This window comes from Ceratotherium simum, chromosome 17, assembly GCF_057802395.1.
Source record: "Ceratotherium simum simum isolate JZ-2026a chromosome 17, ASM5780239v1, whole genome shotgun sequence".
NCBI lineage: Eukaryota > Metazoa > Chordata > Mammalia > Perissodactyla > Rhinocerotidae > Ceratotherium > Ceratotherium simum.
This window is the reverse complement of record NC_141916.1, coordinates 51,804,971-51,824,236: the sequence shown is the minus strand read 5'-3', so window position 1 is coordinate 51,824,236 and position 19,266 is coordinate 51,804,971. Positions and strand designations below refer to the sequence as shown.

Here is a 19,266-nt window from a genome sequence, read left to right as displayed (position 1 = left end):
CAGTGGAAAAGAATAGCAAGGCTAAGAAGATAACAATATATATATAACTTTATCAAATAAAAGCAGCATTTCAAATCATTGGGGAAATTAATTACTAAGTAAATGACATCAGGGCAACTGGCTGGCTATTTAAAAATACTGAATTAGGACTCTGTCACACATCTATATCAAAATACATCCTAGATGGATTAATAATTGAAATGTAATGAATTAATTCATAAAATTACAGAAAAGGATGACTATATATTTATATAGTATTTTTTGTGTTTAGTCCTTTCTTAGCATAGTATTAAAGTGAGAAACCTTACAGAGTAATTATAGTAAGTGAAAATGAACATAAAATAATCTGTATATTTAAAGTACGATAAAAAGTGAAAGGGAAATGAAAATTGGCAAGAGTATGTTGCATGCACTAGTAAGGCTAATATCTTTACTGTATTCAGGAGTCTTATAAATAATTCAGAAAAAGATCAATACCCCTAGGAAATGTGCAAATGATAGGACCAGGCAATTCATAACATGTTAAATAAAAGAGGACTTTTAAAAATGAAAGCATATTCTATCTAAGTACAAACCATGGAGATTTGTTTTTTACAGAATGAGTTACTACTTTTATTTATCAGGTCAGAAAAGACTTTACAAATGATTTTGAAGTTATATAGAGAAAAAAACCCACATTGTTGATGATAATGCAAACTGATATAACTTTTTTCTGATAAAATCACAGCCTTTAATTTTACATAGCAATTTTAGCAGGTTAGTATATAAATTCTCATTTTAAAAATTAAAACAAAATTATCTTTTGAATAAGTACTTTGAGATTGTTACTAGGTTAAAATACTGCAATCTTCAAAAATCCTAAAAGATATCAAATTAAAAAATGATAAGTTTAATAGTGACAAAAACCCCATCTAATTGGATAAATGTAATATATAAATTCAAGCACCAACACCATGAATATGAAGCAAGTGCTCAATTTTCTTCTACTCAGAGATTTTAAAAGGACGCAGAGTTTCGTTAGTGAAGTATAAACCCCCATGGGAATTTGGCTGCTTTGCCACTCACTGTACCATCTGAGAATCATAAGACAGCTTTTCTGAAGTCAGCTATGGCTTGGAGAGAAGAGCCAGCAGTCATAGCTGGCTATCTCTATCTCTGCAGAGGACCCTTGAGGATGGTGGAAAGAGGATGATCCTTCCATAGAAGACCCCTATTCCAATTCCTGGTACACTGAGCAACCTGACAAAAACGCAAAAGGAATTCAGTAGTGTCTGCAGTCAAAGCGTGGGATATACGTGTGTGGTCAGATGGTGGATATTTGAGGGAGTGCACATCTGAGAATGAAAAATTAAGAAACATGAAGGGATGATAATTATACCACTGCTAACCATTCTACTTATTCAACATGTGACTCCTGGAAAGGTCAAAGGCACTCATCTACTTTCTTTGCTTTTTGCTCAGCTTGTTGAAGAAGAGTTCCCTTTGTATTCATAGCCTACTACACTGAAAGCGTAGACCAGGGGACCCTGTCATAAGTAGTTGTAGCTTTCTCCCTAGAAGCAGTCTCTATGCACCAGAGACTTTTGAATTGCTACAAACTGCAAAAGAAAGAAAAGAAAAAATCATTTGTGCACACAAACACAAATGTGCAAACACGCAGTGATGTTCTCGTCACTGAAGAATAATCAGCAATGAATCTTGCTGTGCTGAAATGTTCAGAGGACAAGTGCAGTGTGTATGTTTTAATTTCCCCATAGTTCCATCCGCAAGGTTTGATTTGACTATTAAGAAGGATATTGAGCGGCCGCCGGGTGGCGTATTGGTTAAGTTCAAATGGTCCGCTTCAGCAGCAGGGGGTTCACAGGTTTGGTTCCCGGGCACAGACGTAGGCACTGTTTATCAAGCCATGCTGTGGCGGTGTGCCGTATGAAGTAGAGGAAGATGGGCACGGATGTTAGCATATAAAGTAGAGGAAGATGGGCACAGATGTTAGCCCAGGGCCAATCTTCCTCAGCAAAAATAGGAGGATTGGCAGCAGATGTTAGCTCAGGGTTAATCTTCCTCAGAAAAAAAAAAGAAGAAAGAAAGAAAGAAGGATATTGATTCAGCATTATTTTGAGGTAGCTAAAAACATATAGTTCTAGTTCCTATTACTGTTTGATGTTGTAAAATGTTTTGAGTTTGCAAGAAACATGTTATGGGTGTCGCCGGTAGGCCACATACTGAGATTGAATGATCAGCTACAAGCAATGCCTTAATAACATATGCAGTGAGAGAGATTTGATTATCTTCTTCTCCCTGAATAAAGCATAAAGGTAACATGTCAGTCCCATGGAATTCAGAGGAAAGAATACATTTCTTTTTAATAAATGTTTTATATTGTGAAAACTCAGACTGGTTGCTTTCTTTCCACATTTTTTGGGTGGGGTTTTTCATATCCTCAAAGATACTGTTTATAAAATCAGGACATATGACTTTAAAAAACAAATATGATTATATAAATTATATAACTATGTGTTATAATGATATAAATCACATGATTATTTAAACTAATAAATAAATATGATAAATATGATTTCAATAAATAAAATCATAATTTAAAATTTATTTTTTTTATTTACTAAAAATGAAAATACAGGGAATTTATAGGAATAGGAACATAATTTGAAAAATAGCTATGGGCTTAAGGAGGTGTTTAGAATCAAAGGAGGCACAGAATGCTCTGCAAAGTTCTAACTCAATTCTCATCTTCATCCTCAACCTAGAAATAATATAGAAAGTAGCAAGAAAAATGCATGCTATAATATTACAATAATTAAAAGAGTATAGTATAATATAGAAAGGCAGGTCATTCAACAGAACAGGTAGAGAAGAAAGAAATCCTAGCAAGTATAGCAAGCAATATAATAAAGTTGACCTCAAAAATCAGTTGGGACAGACAGCATTAATTAAAAAGAGGTTTACAATAAATGGTGACCTATTTAGAACATAGAAATAAATTATGTATTGATTATAAATACACTGAAATAAATTCTAGGTCAATAATATTAGTTGTAAATAAAATCAAAGCAGCCCCAAAAGATTAAAGGGGAATTACAAAGGAGAAAATACAAATGGAAAATAATCACATAAAAAATATTTGTCTTCTGAACTCATTGTCCTGGAAACCAAAACAGTCATGAAGCACCATCTTTTTGCTCTTATATTTGAGAAGATTTTTGTTTTTATACTTACAATGCTCACTCAACGCTAGTGATAGTGTTATAAGTCAGATAGATATTCTACATGTAATGGGAGTGTAAATTGGCACAAATTGACTAAAAATCAATCTGGTGACATTATTTCAGAATTTTAAAAATTTCACTTATAGATATCTATCCTAAGTCAATAATGACAAACGGGCACATATCTATGTGTAGGAATGTTTATATAACATTATTTTGACTTTATTCAACCTTATTGAAAGCTCTGCAAAAGAGTAATAAACAAGTTATGGTTTATCCAGATGATGGTATATTATAAAGCTATTAATTGACGTTTTAAATTATTCTAATGATATGGCAAAGTCATTATATATAATGATAGATTTCAAAAAAGGCAGACTAAAATCCCAGTACAGGATAATCCCAATTATCTTTATATATCATAGGAAAAAGACTGAAGGAAAATATGCCAAAGATTAATCATGGTTATCTCTGAGCTGTCGACATATGAATAATATTTTGGTTGATTCTTTATATTAAATTGTCTGAGCTACTTTCAATAAATAAGTATTGCCTTAACAATTATGAAGAAAATGTAGGTTTAGGAAAAAGTCAGAAATAAAAGGCAAATTCATGCAATAACCCCTACATTAGTGATATTAACAAGTGCCAAAAAAATTGAATTCTAATAATGAAGCAATATTAATAAGCAATTTCTTAAATGATAAAGCATTAAACTATTAGTAATTATACTGATTCTATTATTATTCCTACTCCTATTCGTATTTTTACTAATAGTCCTGCCCCCACCCCCATCACCACAACTACTGTTAGAATCTTTTAGAGTTCTTAATCTTACTGAAGGAAAGAAAATGTTCCATTTGCTATGAAAAAAAGAGTTTACGGTTTTCAAGATAATTTATATTAGTAGAAATGCCAGTTTCCTGATTTCTATCAAATATCTCAGTGGTGTTTTGGATTCACTAAATTATCATGATGTAAGAATAGAAAAGTGTAAGATAGAATTTCATCAGAACCTTCAAAGCACTGTTGAAGACTGCCAAAATTTAGGAAGCAGCCATGTGATTTCTGAATATTTAAGAGCCAAATAAGGGTTTGGGACTTGTTATCAATATAAATGTAAGGTTTAGCTTGTGCAAATGACTTGTAAACAAATTTGGTGAGCCTGGTAAAAGTAATACACCATGCATAATTATAACAAACACTGAGAAGTAGAGGAATTCTCATTAAAATGTGTGATTTGCCGTAATTGGATTTTTGTTTTTCACATCCTGAAAATTTCTTCTCCAAATTCTAGCCTAATGTGTCAACTCACCTGTCCCTTTTAAATCTCCACCCACTTGGTTTATGTGCCTCCTTTACTTCCTCCCATTCATCACTCATGTCCTAGATAAAGGGTTACCTCCTCTATGATGTCTTCCCAGATTCTTCTTTTGTTGTTGTTGGCTGTTCATTCATCTTAAGTTATAAATTTAATTACACGTTTTTACTTAAATTCTTTTTTTATTGCAGTAATAGTGGTTTATAGCATTATATAAATTTCAGGTGTACATCATTATATTTCGATTTCTGTGTAGATTACATCATGTTCACTGCCCAAAGACTAATTACAATCCATCACCACACACATGTGCCTAATCATCCCTTTTGCCCCCCTTCCTCTCCCTTTCCCCTCTGGTAACCACCAATCCAATCTCTGTCTCTATATGTGTTTTTGTTGTTGTTGTTTTTATCTTCTATTTTTGAGTGAGATCATACAGTATTTGACTTTCTCCCTCTGACTTATTTCACTTTGCATAATACCCTCAAGGTCCATCCATGTTGTCACAAATGGCTGGATTTCATCATTTCTTGTGGCTGAGTAGTATTCCATTGTGTATATATACCACATCTTCTTTATCCATTTGTCCCTTGATGGGCACTTGGGTTTCTTCCAAGCTTGGCTATTGTGAATAACGCTGCAGTGAACACAGGGGTGCATGTATCTTTAGGCATTCATGTTTTCATGTTCTTTGGATAAACACCCAGCAGTGGAATAGCTGGATCATATGGTAGTACTCTCCTTAATTTTTTGAGGCATCTCCATACTGGTTTCCATAGTGGCTACACCAGTTTGCACTCCCACCAGCAGTGTATGAGAGTTTCCTTCTCTCTACATCCTCTCCAGCACTTGTTGTTTCCTGTCTTCTTCATTATAGCCATTCTGACGGGAGTGAGGTGATATCTCATTGTAGTTTTGGTTTGCATTTCCCTGATAGTTAGTGATGTTGAACAACTTTTCATGTGTCTGTTGGCCACCTGTATATCTTCTTTGGAGAAATGTCTGTTCATGTCTTTTGCTCAGTTTTTAATTCTGTTGTTAGTTTTTTTGTTGTTGTTGAGATGTATGAGTTCTTTATATATTTTGAATATTAACCCCTTATCAAATATATGGTTTTCAAATATCTTCTCCCAATTGTTAGGTTGTCTTTTCGTTTTGTTGATGGTTTCGTTTGCTGTGCAGAAGCTTTTTAGTTTGGTGTAGTCCCATTTGTTTATTTTTTCTATTGTTTCCCTTGCCCGGTCAGACATTGTACTTGATGATATGTTGCTAAGACCGATGTCGATGAGCATACTGCCTATGTTTTCTTCTAGAAGTTTCGTGGTTTATAACATTGTATAAATTTCAGTTGTACATCATTATACTTCTATTTCTGCATAGATTACATCATGTTCACCACCCAAATACTAATTACAACCCATCACCACACACATGTGCCGAATTATCTGTTTCGCTCTCCTCCCTCCCCCTTTCCCCTCTGGTAACCACCAATCCAATGGGGACTAATCTTTATATGGACTTCATCAACAGGCACCCTTGCCTTCTGGCTTCCAGTTGGTTTCAGGTCTTACATTCAAGTCTTTAATCCATTTTGAGTTAATTTTTGTGTATGGTGTAAGATAATGTTCTACTTTCATTTTTTTGCATGTGGCTGTCCAGTTTTCCCAATACCATTCAGTGAAGTGACTTTCCTTTCTCCATTGTATGTTCTTGGTTCCCTTGTTGAAAATTAGCTGTCCATAGTTGTGTGGGTTTATTTCTGCGCTTTTGATTCTGTTCCATTGATCTGTGTGTCTGTTTTTGTACCAGTACCAGGCTCTTTTGGTTACTATAGCTTTGTAGTATATTTTGAAATCAAGCTTTGTTTGTTTTGATTCAAGCTTTTCAACTGCTTGGAGATTAGACGCATTTCTTTTGTTTTTCAGTAGATGTCACTATAGTGCTAGTTTTTGGTTTCTCTTACCAGTGCTGCCTCTGGCTGTATTTGAGGATCTGCATGTTCCATACTCCACCACCTCTTTTCGGGCTGTTGCCAGTACTCTCAAGTCATTGCTGCCTGCACTTCTGGGAGTCACTGATGCCTTGCCATTGCTGCAATTTTTGGCTTCACCTCTGGGGACGCAGGGATGACTGATGCCTCCACCATGTATGGGATCGCCTGGATTGGAAGCTCCATCACTGTGGCTGAGGAAGGGGAGGGTTGGAAGGGTGTTGAGTTCACTTGGAACTGCCTCAGCTGTTCCCTGTTACCTTGTGGTGACGGGTGCTGCTGCAGTTGGGAGATTGAGTCTTAGGTGTACCTCCACCACTGCTACCAGGCTCTGAGCCACAACTGAGGGCCTGTGATCACAGGGATCCACCTCTACTGTTGCTCTGCTTCCCATGGCCACAGACGCTGGCTGGCTGGAGTCACACATGTGCCTCTGCTGCTGCCCACTGAGTTCTCTGGGGCTGGAGATAGCTGGCTCAGCCACCACAGCCAGGGTCCAGGATCCTGGGCTCTGCCTCTGCTTCCTCTATGTGCTGCAATCCATCTACCTTTGTATGTACCGATGTGTGGATCTCTCTGTGGTCCTGGTGGGTCGGGCAATATAGCCTTTGTTGGGTTACGGATGTTTTGCTTTCTGTAATTGAAGGGGAGAGATGAAGGAATCCTCTTGCACCACCGTGATGATGATGTCTTTCCCTTTCGTCATTCTTAAAGTGTAACACTTGTAACCTAATTGGATACCTTTTTTGAATTTTAGTCATCTCCCAGTACATGTCTATTACATGTCAATAGATGTGAAATTTGAATTATCACCATCTCATTTATAAAAGAAATTTGCATCAGCAGTTCCTGAATTTAAAATATGACACCTGTGAGTGAACCTTTCAAGCACAAATTAAACCTCATTTCAGTAAGTTCAATTACTGCAAATGATTTTGTCTCTTACTACACTAATTTCCTGATTGTGAGCTAAATCTGTATTGAAAACTCAGTGCCCATTTCTGGTTAGTAATAGTTTCATAGAGTTGTTACAATGAAAGTAGTTCAAAAATAATGGTGGTGACCTAGGGAAACTCTGATTGAAAAAAATTCAACTATTATCATGTATTTTTTTTATTGGTAATTATTGATGTTGTGTTTTCTATGCAATGTATTTTTGCATGCCAAGTGTACTCTGACAATATTCTAAATGAAGAGAAAATAATTAACTCCAGACCTCAAACATTTATAAAATGAAGATAAGAAAAATAATAACTAATAACATTTATTATTATAAGAATTACCTTATATTACTTCAAATAGTTCACAAATATATCAAGGGACATAATATAGTGGCACTTTTTATTAATTTTTAGCAAGAGAAGCTGCCATCTTAAAGCTATACCTAGATTGTTACCTTGAAATGGAGATAGACAGTCACCTATGTAAACATAAGGTAAGCTGGCACCCTCTACTCCTTGGAAAGAATGCAACAGGATGTTCTTTAGTCATTTGTTTCTTACTTCTTGCCCTCCCTCCATTACTTTTCCAAGGTTGCACCTCTTATAATTCCTTGATAAACATAGCTCAGGGAAGTAGTGGAGAAATTTGCTTCAGAAACTTAAGAGGACTTCTGAGAGGTAAAGAAATTGTCTATTATTCACAGTTAGGGAAACTTGTAAAGATGAATCTGAGTGGAGTGAGGTAAGCCTTATCAAGACCTAGTGGTTTATAAAATAAAGGTATCCTGGCAGGACATTGAAGCATTACTTTTTTTTTGCATTACATTTTCTTCTTTTCCTTTCCAAGAATATTGCCAAGTATTTTGTGTGACTTTGTCTCTATGCTATAAAAAACTCTTAGACGATAATCTCATGATTGCTGTGATGTCATCATGTATCACAAAGGAGTCTTCTGCTGGGCTTTGCCTCTAATATTACCCTTTTACTGAAAACAGCAAGAAATCCATTTTACCAACTCTTTATTTGCCAATAGACCAACTCTTTTCTTCCTTAAAATACAAGTTAATTATATCATGTCCTCTTTAAAAGCTCTTTAATGGCCCATAATTACCTACAGGATAAATCCCAAACTCCTTAGCAAATTTCTTCTTAAGAAGGTTCTTACCTACCTTTTCAATTTTAGCACCTACCACTTCCCCACAAACACTCTTTGATTTTTCCCTAAAAACACTAGCAATTTCTTACACGAGCCACACAACTTTATCTCTCCATGATTATACATGTGCTAAATCCTCTGTTTAGAATGTCTTCCTCCATGACTTCCTTTCTGCCAGGTATGTATCTCCTCCTTGTTCTTCATGATTCACTTCAAACTTTCATGAATCTCCAGATAAAATTAGTTGGTGCTACTTTAAACTCCCATAACTCAGGTACACAACTCTATTACAGAATGTCATGTTATACCACAAATGTTTATTTTTATGTTGTCTGCACTTGGCTATGAGACTCTTAACGGCACTTCCTGTGTAGTTATTCATGGTTTATTTTCCAATGGCTGGAATATTATAGGCCTTTGAGGAATAATACTATTTCACTATACTATACTAATACTATTTTAAATACTTGGTAAATGCAAGCACCCTTTGAATTACCTGTGGCTTTTAGTCAGTTTCAGACTTTCCATAGAATCTTGTCTCTATGTGCAACTAACTATATTCTTAGAGTGAAAAGTAGGAGAATTTAATTCTTCTAGCAAGAAAGAGGACTATTCTCTGAAATCATCTTCTGATGTGTTTGAAGTAAGCACTCTTGATCCTCAAACTTTTAAAGCAAAAACTGATTTATTGAAGTATCTCTTTCCATATAAGGATCAGATAGTTCTTTTGATGCAGAAAGATGCATTCTTCCTACTAATAATGTCTTCTGCTGGGTTCCCACTGTTGCACATTCCACAGAATTAAAAAAATTAAAGCCAATCATCATTTGGTGTTCAGGGTATGGTTAACTCAATGAAGCACTGGTTTGCCTTTGCTTCTTACTGTAGTTTCACCTATCTCTTTCCAAAAAGACAGCCTGGTATTGTGTTCTTCTTTATCTCGAAGGTTTTGGCCAAACCTAAAGAAAATTGGTCCCACTCATTTAACTAAGATTATGAACTTTATACCTTTAATCCAATACTTCTTTATATCACAGATGGGAAATAATTTCAGATTGGTGATCATTTATGTTAACCCTTATGAAAAACAACAACAAAATCTATTTCTTTTCCTATTTGTCCATTTCTGATTCCTTGGCATTTCTCTGCCCCTTGTCATAACAGTCACTTGAAGGTATGACTCTAAAATAGACACTTGATATTTGAAGAACATTCAAATAGTCAGGCATGTGCTTACATTTAGAACATCTTTTTTTTTTTTTTGTGAGGAAGATCAGCCCTGAGGTAACATCCATGCCAATCCTCCTCTTTTTGCTGAGGAAGACTGGCCCTGAGCTAACATCTGTGCCCATCTTCCTCCACGTTATGTGGGACGCCGCCACAGCATGGCCTGACAAGCAGCGCATCGGTGCGCACCTGGGATCCGAACCCGGGCTGCCAGCAGCGGAGCGCACGCACTTAACCGCTATGCCACCAGGCCGGCCCCTAGAATATCTTTATTAATTAAAATGCAGAACATAAGTCATACCATCAGTGGGGCATATCTGGAAGTCAAATGCTTTCTAAGACTTTATTAACACACTACAATTTGAAAGTCTAAATTTAACATCAATAATAGGAAATTTAACACGTGAAATTTCAAAAACACAATTTAATTACTATAAACGTTTACATTTGCTGAGTGAGAGGGAAAACGCATAACGCTTCTTCCTTTGTAGGGCAAATTGAGTATATTTACACACACACATGCAATCTGATCTATCTGATTTGGTGGAGACAATCATAATTATTAAATATTTGAATACATAACCCTCTGATAAATATATGTCCACCCTTGAGCTCACTAAATTGACTCACCCATATGAGAATGCTCTAGATTGCCAAATAGTAACTAAAATTTGTAGTATCTATCCTTATAATTTTCTATCTGGGGCTCATGTTTGGAATTATGGTTTATTTTCTCTTACAGCATGATTCTTTTAATATTATTTATACTTGCCTCTGATTCAGTTACATCTGATTGAGAATATGATTGCTTATTGCTTTGAGATGTCCTCCCAGGACATCCAAAGTGAATTTTGAACAGTAGACCTTTTGTGTGTGTGTGTTTGTGTGTGTGTGTGTGTGTGTATCTCCCTAACACATCCTCTAAATTTGGTAAAAGTCATCTAACTGTTTAAATGTGAAATAGTAATAACAACAGAAATAGATATGTACACAAGAACACAGACATACACAAACTTTTTAGGATAAAGCCAGTGAATAAGAATATTATTTCCACAGAGAATGCAGAACAGTTGTTTTTGATTTTCAGTCCATTGCGTGGAAAATCCCCTTCTATGGTGGGAAAAGAATTCACCATTTATTAGAAAGGAAGGATATCATTAGTAAAGTCAAGGGTGTGGAGAAAATGATGGATTGTGTTTTCCGTCAGGCAAAATTAGTGTAACATTTCCAGCATGTGGGAAATCCCCCTTTTTTGAATTCACATACTTCCCAGTGTACATTTCCTCATCCTATAAAGCAGAGATACATTTCATCAAGAACTAGGAAAGTGTAGTGTTGGGATATGGCCTCCTTACAGTTACTACTAGAAACAGGTCCATACAAAAGCTAAATCAATGCTCCTAATTTCAAAATCTTTGCTTTAGTCAAGAATGGATTTTGGGATGCCTTTTATGGAAAATGTTTTCAAAAGAGCAACAGTCTCCTTTATGAAATCAAAAAAGTGAGTCCAGTAATTGTCAAGACAAAGTATAAATAAGACATGAGTCCAAGTCTGTGTATCTTGTGAATATATTGCAATAACATTATTAATAGATACTGTCATTTTATTTCCAATGAATGTTCATATATGTAACATACAAAGACATTTTATATCCACACACCTTTGTCTACAATGAAAAATAACTGCAGAGTATATAGGCAATATATACTCTTAAAAAGTAAGTAGGGGGCCGGCCCTGTGGCTTGGTGGTTAAGTGCGCGCGCTGCGATGCTGGTGGCCCGGGTTCGGATCCCGGGTGCGCATCGAGGCACCACTTCTCCGTTCATCCTGAGGCCGAGTCCCGCATACAGCAACTAGAAGGATGTGCAGCTACGACATACAACTATCCACTGGGGCTTTGGGGGGAAAAAATAAAAAAATAAATAAAATCTTAAAAAAAAAAAAAAAAAAAAAAAAGTAAGTAGGTAATATGTACTTGTGAAAAGTAAAAATACAAAAGAAAAAGAGTGAATTATGTTTCTGGTCTTAGTGCAAATGTATTCTCGGTTTCACAGCCGATTCTGAGTATGACTTCTGTTCTGTCCTCTGTCCTTCTCGCTGCTCCTGCTTCATTTTCTTTAAAGTATAGTTCCTCAGGTGGTATTTATAATTTTTAAAATTAAGGAAATATAAAACTTCTGGAAAGAACTTTAACCGTTTTGCAACCTTTGGCTATCATTACTTTGTGTAACATTCAGTGTCAGGCAATGTTTCTTTTTAGATAGAGGCTAAAGGGCCCAGGAGAATCTGCCAGGAACTTACCCGGAGTCACGACAAAAATGAGAACTGGTTCTTCCCGCTGCAGAGCCTGTTCCTGTCGAGCATTCTCCCCACAACCTCAGCAGTAGGTGGTAAAGCCATGCTCGTCTGTCTTCTCCTTTCAGACCTCTCTTTGTGTGAAGGCCCACAGGAGCGTGTCCCTGTGGTGGGACTGTGTCAGGGGTAGCAAGCTCCCAGTGTTCTCTTCTGAGTTACGTTATTGAGAATAGTAAGGTGTCTGTAAACTTGTTTTGATTTTGGCATCAAAATTGCCACAGCAAGTTATAAAAATTTCCAGAATCTTTTTACCAGCAGAGGCAGATTTAGTCTTTCAGGCAGAGTGCGGTTGGGAATGAATGCACCCTGCTGGGAAAAGTTTGCAGTAAATGCCACACCTTTACATAAAAAAGTTACACTGGTGTTGTATCCCAAAGGAAACTTAAATTACTTAAATTCCCTATGCTTCTCTTTCCTTGTCTGTAAATGGGAATAATAATAATAACAATACTTTATAAGCTTGTTGTCAGTATTAAATAAATTAACATATTTAAAGTGATTAGCACAGTACCTGACACAAAGAAAACACTGGGTAAGTGGATAAATCCCTATTGAAACTAAATATTACACACACACACCACCCCCCCACCCCGAAAGTTCTAGTCATGAAGAACATTACTGTGAACAATAGATGAGTCATGTCAGCCAGGCACTTGTACTGGCCTCTGTCCAAAATGATTGCCCTGGGATTGGTAATCTGGAAAGAAGTTGAAAAAGGAGATATCACATGTTCTATATAAAGATAAGATAGGAAAAAAGAGGCAAGGAAAAAAGAAAAAGAATAATAAAACCTTTATCAACAGCAAATAACAGAATGCCTAACTAATAGAGACTTTAAAATATCAAACATTTATTATCTCATTTGGCACAAACTCTGAGGAAGGTGTTCTGGCATCGATTCAGCAGCTCACCAAAGCATCAAGGAGTTTCTTCCATTCTTTCTGCTCTATTCCTTGGTGTATGAGTATTATTTCCTTTTTGGTCACAGTTTGGCTCCTGAAGTACCACAGATTAATTCTTCCCAATAATATCTCAATCTGGACAAAAAGAGTCAGAAGAAAAAGAACTTTTTTCTCCTGAATCTCTCTCTCTCTCTCTTTTTCTACCAAGGAGCAAAATATTCCAGATCCTGTACCAGGGAATACCTCTGTATAAATCCTCAGTCAGATTTGGTTTGTATTTCTCATTGTTAGATCAAAGTAGTGATCTGCGGTGTGTCCTTTAGATACTCCCCTCCATGGCAGAAATACTCGTAACTCCACTGCTAGGAATGTGAGTGGCTGTTGGCTTTCAGATGAATTCAGCTCTGAGAATTTCCCTCAGCATCAGAAAGAGTTTTCACGCAAGTTCCCCCTTCCTCCTTAGGGGAAGCTCGATATCCAATAAAGGGTGCTGTGGTGGTAAAGACCTGGCTCTCCTGCCTTAATGTCAGAGAACTCTAAAAGACTGTTCCAGCACCAAAACTCCCTACGGGCTGAAACTTTCATTGGACCCATTGCAGTTCAACTCTTCAGTCTGCACAATCCTAATTCCTTTACCCTCCACTGGTTTTGATCTTTCAAGTCCTCCGCAATGAACCCCCTAGACACAAACCTCCCTCTCAGAGTCTGTGTTCCAGGGAATCTGACCCGTGGACACCAATAGCTGTCAGTCGGGACTGTGATAACGTGATTGGCTTAAAAAAAATATGATTCATCCAAAAGCACCCTGAGGCCAGAGCGAAACATAAATTCTCTAAATGTAACCAGAAATGGGAAGGCTCTTAGGTGAGCAACTACAAACACAGAAAGGTGCATTTTTCAACTTATTTTATTTTGAATATTGCATTGTATCAGAGGGATGGGAAGGAAGAAAGATACAGAAAGTCGTGAGCAAGATGAAATGCTGAAATATTCTTTGGTACAGTAAGGAGAAAGCAAGGGTTCTCCAAGATCAGTGACCAGCATGAACGATTATCATACCAACATGTGTTGTGTTTAAGAGAAGAATTCAGAGATGGTCTAAGCAGGGCTTCTTAAACTTTAATATGCACTTGTGTCCTCTGAGGGTCTGATTAACATGTGGATTCTGATTCAGTATGTTTGGGTAAGACCTGACATTTTGCATTTCCAACAGGCTCCCAGCAATGCCGATGCTGCTACTCTTCTGACCACACTCAGAGTAGCAAGGTTCTGGAGCAGAGCTTTCAACTGCATTTCCACATTAGAAATGCTTGGGGAGCTTTTAATAACCTTGATGCCCAAGCCAGTGGTCCTGGGCCCAGCAGTGCCAGCATCACCTGGGAATTTGTTAGAAATATGAGTTCTTATGCTCCACCTAGAGCTGTTGAATCAGAATCCTGGGAGTGGGCTTCAGTAATCTCATCATCTGGGTGACTCTGATGCATGCTAAGTTTGAGAACCACTGCCTTAGAGATTTTGATTAAATTGGTCTAGGTAAGACATCCTCATCCATAAATTTTATTAACACCCCAGGCACCTGGGAGGTTCAAGAAAATCCACTCCTCCCCCAAAAAATGACTCTTCCAATACACTTGTGCTAAAGGTTCAAGAAGAATGAATGCAATTTACTTTGGTAGATGATGTTCCTTTGTGGGTAATATCTTTTCCAAGTAAGTAAATGATTAATTCTCAGTTCTTATTTTATTTGATTAATCGGTAGCACTGGACACTATTGATCACCCATTTTTCCTTGATACATATTTTCCCTTGGCTTCCAGGATACCACACTGTTTTTGTTTTCATTTTACATCACTGGTTTCTTCTTCACAGTCTTCTTTACTGATTCTTCTTCAACTCACCCCTACCACACCTCTTAACCTTCAAGTGCCTCACAGAGAAGTCTTTGATTCTCCCCTTCAAACAGACTCATTAACTGAGTGATCTCTTCCCATCCATGGTCTGTGTGCTAATCTCTCCCAATTTTTTTTTTTTAACCAAAGCTCTCTTCCAAAGTCCTGTACTGATTGTCCAACTTCCATCTTGGCATTTCCACTTGAGTATGTAAAATCACGAACTCACTATCCAAAGATGAATTCCTAATCTTCCGTCTCAAATTTACTTCAATCACAGCCAGCTGAGGTGAAGGCAATTCTGTCTTCCAATAGCTCAGACCAAAAGCACAGGAATAATCTCTGATTACTCTTTTTCTCATTCCTTATATCCAATCCATCAGGAAATCCTACTCATTTTACCTTCAAAATATACCTACAATCTGATCACTTCTTACCACAACCCTGGTCTAAGCCACCATCATCTTTTGCCTGGATCACTGCAATAGCCTCTACCAGGTCTCCTGACTTCGACTCTTGTGTTCCTGCAGCCTATTCGCAACACAGCAGCCACATGATCATTTTTAAACATAACCAGATCAGGTCACTCCTCTGTCCAGAATGCTGCATTGGTTCTCAGTTTTGCTTGGAGTGAAAGCTAAAGTCCAAAGTGTGACCCTCAACCCCTTGCCTGATCTGGCTCCCTGTTAGGATTCCCATCTCCTTACCTACCATTGTACGCTCCTCTTTGCTCTCTCTATTCTAGGCACACTGACTTAGTTGCTGCTCCTTGAACACAGAAGACGTGCTTCCACCATTTGCACCCCCTACTTTTTTGTCTAGCTGCTCCCACTGCCTGGAATATTCTTCCTTCAGATATCTATGTAGGTAACTCCCTCACCTCCTTCAAGCTTTTGCTCAAATCTCACTGCCTCGGTGAAGTTGACCCTAAATCTCCCACTTAGTATTTCAGTCTTTCCCCTGTTCCCATCTCCTGGGCATTCTAGAACCTCCTATCCATCTCTACAGTCTGTATTTTCCATAACACTTATCACTTTCTAATTTCCTATCTTTTGCTTATCTATTATGTTGATTTTATGTCTGTGTATATTGTTTGATTATATTACATGTAGTGTTTTTCTCCCGCATTAGAATGTAAGCTCCACAGGGCAGCATTTTTATTATTTGCATTCATTGACAGAGCCCAATCATCCAGAAGAGTTTGGGGGCACATATAGGCACTCAAGACTGGTGGTCTGAACTAAGGCAGTGTGGCAGTAGTAGACAAAAGCAAGTAGATCAATGAATCATTCAGTAGGTCGATCAACAATGGTCAATTATCAAGTGTAATTAATACAATATGAGAGATGAGAAAGGGAAGGAGTTAAGGTTGATACTTAGATAATTGTTAGGTGATGACATCGTCACACAATAGGATAGGGATCTCAGTAACAGAAGCTGGTTTGGGGGTAGAAGATGGATCCTATTGAGCTGCCTGTGGGAATTCAGTTAAAGAAGTACAGTAGGCAGTGGGATATATGGGGCTGAAATGTAGATAAAGAGGCATATATTTGAGAATCATAAAAATACAGATGGTAATTTAAATCACAGGATTTTTAGTATGTATAGTGAGAAGACAAGAGAGCTTGCTAGAATTGTGAAGAAAAATACTATTTAATGTTTGGGAAAAGAAAATGGAGCCAAAAAAGATTAATAAATATCCAGAAAGTGAGAAGGAAAATGCGTGCATTATGAGAGAAAAATAAAATCTTTACGTGATGATGGAAGAAAAACCAATAAAGGGAAAGAGGCTGAGACTAAAGAAAAGAGAACTAAGACAAAGCTGATGAAATGAAGAAGAGGCCAAAGACGGTAAGCTTTCTAGAAGACAGGAAAAGTGTTAAGTATTTCAGTTACTAGTTAAATGTAGAAGTAATTTATTTCAAAATGCAAAAAATGTGTAAATACTATATAAGAACATGATAGATGGAATGAATTATCCCCATTGTCCAAGTGCTTTAGTGTGGAGGGGGAAGAGGGGCGAGTGCCATAGATGCTTTGATAACACAAGCCTCACCCAAACCAAAGCTATGCATCCTCCATGAAATAGTCCATGGTGGTCTAGTTTACTAAAGACCTTTTCTTAAACACATACACACAAACACACACACACACAGCAATCACACCAAGCTTGACATTTCCCATTCAATATTCCTAAACTGGAATGTCCCTTTATGCCCCATTTTCTATTAAAATTTGGACCATGGAAATGACTGTGGCTTTCTGTCCAAAATAAACTGGAGACAGCTGTCGATGAAAAGGGCATGCGAAGGAGCTGTATTGTTCGTCTACGGTCTTTCATTCCTTAGAAAATATTTTAATCTCAGTTCCCTCTTACCTCCCACACTCATTGTGACACCAAGAAATTCTGCAAATGCAAACATTAAGTCACAGACTTTCTCTGTGCCTTGAGGTACAGCAAGTAGCCGACTTCGCTATGCCCTCTTGCCTGCTTATAATTTGAGAAACAATTTCATTACGTGAGCAGGCTATTGAATACATGCCAAATACAATGAGGACTGAGAATTGATTATTCACTTAGGTGAAAAAAAAAAAGCCATTTCCCACAAGGAGACATTATTTACCACAAAGTAAATTCCCTCCAGGGCCTGCCCTGTGGTGCAAGCGGTTAAGTGCACGCGCTCCGCCCGATGAACCGGTTTGGATCCGGGTGCGCACTGACACACCGCTTGTCAAGCCATGCTGTGGTGGCATCCCATATAAAGAAGTGGAGGAAGATGGGCACGGAGGTTAGCCCAGGGCCAGTCTTCCTCAGCAAAAAAAGAGGAGGATTGGCAGATGTTAGCACAGGGCTGATCTTCCTCACAAAAAAAAAGTAAATTCCCTCCATTTTTCTTGAAACTTTAGCACAAAATGAACTAGAAGAGTCACGTTTTCCTTGAGCAGAATCCTTGAATATCTAGAGATCCTGGGGTGTTTTTTAAAAATATGAGTATTGATGTCTTATCTACATATGATGTGCCATGTTTTGTTAAAATAAGAGAACTGAGAAGGTATAAAGGAATTGTTAACACAGTGAAATAAACTTTTGTAGCACCAGACATGGACTGACACCAGCAGTTTATCTATGATAAATCAATTAAGAAACATTTATTAGGGGTCCAGTTGTAGTTTAGGCACTATTAGCAGTATACATCAGGCAGGGAGACTACAAGAAAAAATAAGTCTAATCATTTTCTGTTAAAACACTATATTTTTAATTTGTTGAACACTAGTAGAGTCTAGGACACTCTGTTTCCAAATTTTTAACTCCACAACTGGAGTTAGCTTTAGCTATAGCTTTTTCTTGTCTGTAGCGGTGTCTCAGCAGAGTCAGAAGCCTGTATTACAGTCAGTAGAGAAATTGTCTTCATTTCCATCCTTATTTTTTCCAGTTTCTTCCTGCCTCCATCTTTTCAATATTAATTCATTGCTATAACAGTAGTGTTACGTTAAGCAAAGGGTAACATTGATTATTGCTTTTCAGTAATAAGTGATAAGCTCAGAACAATAAAATAATTTTTAAAAAGATAAAATGTCTTTGATTATCTTCTCTATCATGTACATGACCTCTATAAATCCATCAGTTAATTTGTGACTTTCTAAGTACTTTTTCCCCCTATTCTTTGATGATCTTTCTCTGAGAAGAGTCCATGTGTTTCGTGTTTGTGTGTTTCTTTTACTATCTTGAGCTCATATGGAGTCCCTTTGAACTTTGTCTCTTTCCCTCCCCTTCCACTGACCATGCTTTTCTCTCTCTCTTTGTCTGGATGTTGGAAGATTCCATATTCTGTACACCATACTATCTAAAAACTTGAATTCAGAATTGACAACAATAAAGCAAATTATTAGAGTTGCTATCAAAGAAAGCCATGAGTTTTCTGGGATAAAAATTATGAATAATGTACTGAAAGAAAAGAAAATCATAGTGTAAGATGCAAAATCATAGTATTTAATGGAGTAATAGAGAAATAAAATCTGATAAGAAGTCATAGCATATTGCAGACTATTCAGGATGTGAGGTGGTTCATGATTTTCTTCCAGGTTTGATACAGAAGAGTGAGTTTGTTCAAAGTAAATAGCATTCCACCTGGAATTTAAAAACATAGTTTACACGATAAATAAATGTGTATAAGTATATAAAGTAAATATATAGATATAGGTAAACAAACATACATATACATGTACATACACAAATACATACACATACACATATAACAC

The 19,266-nt window shown here is 37.0% G+C and overlaps 1 protein-coding gene across 1 annotated transcript in view; it reads right to left on the bottom strand.

Annotated features, from left to right (window-relative positions):
* Window positions 1–18,166: 18,166 nt before the first annotated feature.
* LOC101408585 (ovostatin homolog 2-like) overlaps window positions 18,167–19,266 on the bottom strand; it is a 47,870-nt gene continuing 46,770 nt past the window's right edge. Inside the window, exon 36 of the mRNA XM_087442775.1 lies at window positions 18,167–19,135. The gene's annotated coding sequence lies outside the window, so the exon portion shown is untranslated. The remainder of the gene's footprint in view (window positions 19,136–19,266) is intronic.